Here is a 1,000-nt window from a genome sequence, read left to right as displayed (position 1 = left end):
GCTGGCTTCTAGGTTTGATTTGGGTGAAGTCCCATGGGGGTGGCTCTTGGTTTTGAGCTTTTCCGGCCACTAGGTTGGCCGGCCGGCCAGGGGGAGGTGGCTAGGAGCTCAGGGAACCCAGAGGAATATATCACAGCAATTTAGTGCAATAATACCTAATTTTGGTAAGGATATCCACATGCATTTTTGGAAATAATATCCCTTAATTTGGGGAACCTTTGGTCCATGGCTTGATTTAGGTGGTTTCATGGTGTTTTGACTGGTCACTAGGTCCAACTAATGGTTGTGGTGGACTTAATTTGGTGACTTTAGGGTGGTATGGTCACATTTAGTGCATGGGTCCAAGTGGTTGCAAATGACCAAATCTTAGGTTTAGGGTAGTTAGCCATGTCAAATGACCCAAATAAATTTTTCATTTGGTGTAGAGGATCATAAGGAACAACTTTGGTGAAGGATGAAAGTGGTTTTGAGCTCAATTGAAGGGTCAATTTGAGGGAATTTTGAATCTTAGTTAATTTGGTCATGTTGGGCTAGGTTTTGGTCTAGCTTGAGTTAGCTTTGGCTGAGTCGAAATTGATTGTTGTAAATGGTCAATAGGGACCCCATGAAGACTTTTCAACATGAATTGGGTGTCAATTTGGGGGTTAAGGCAACCAATTGGGTGAAATTTGGGGACTTAGCCAATGACTTAGCCAATTTTTGGGGACTTAGCCAATTTAGGGCTAAAGTTGGGAATTTTGGATTTAGGCCAAAGTCAAATGGATTTGAGGCTTCACCAAGACAAATTTATGGTTGATTTTGATGCATAAGTATTTTATAAATATTTTTCAACATTAATTGGGGCCAATTGACTAGGCTATATGTTCCATTTGGTGGGATTAGGTCATGTGACCAAAATTGGGGGTTTGACATATACCAAAATTGGGCTCAAATCATGGGACAATTAAGCTTAGATTTGGTTTATACTGGTCACATCAAGACTGAATTTGAGTTTAGGATT

Source organism: Phalaenopsis equestris, unplaced genomic scaffold (assembly GCF_001263595.1).
Source record: "Phalaenopsis equestris unplaced genomic scaffold, ASM126359v1 Scaffold001226, whole genome shotgun sequence".
In the NCBI taxonomy this organism is placed as follows: domain Eukaryota; kingdom Viridiplantae; phylum Streptophyta; class Magnoliopsida; order Asparagales; family Orchidaceae; genus Phalaenopsis; species Phalaenopsis equestris.
The sequence above is the reverse complement of the archived record's forward strand: the minus strand, read 5'-3'. Positions refer to the sequence as shown.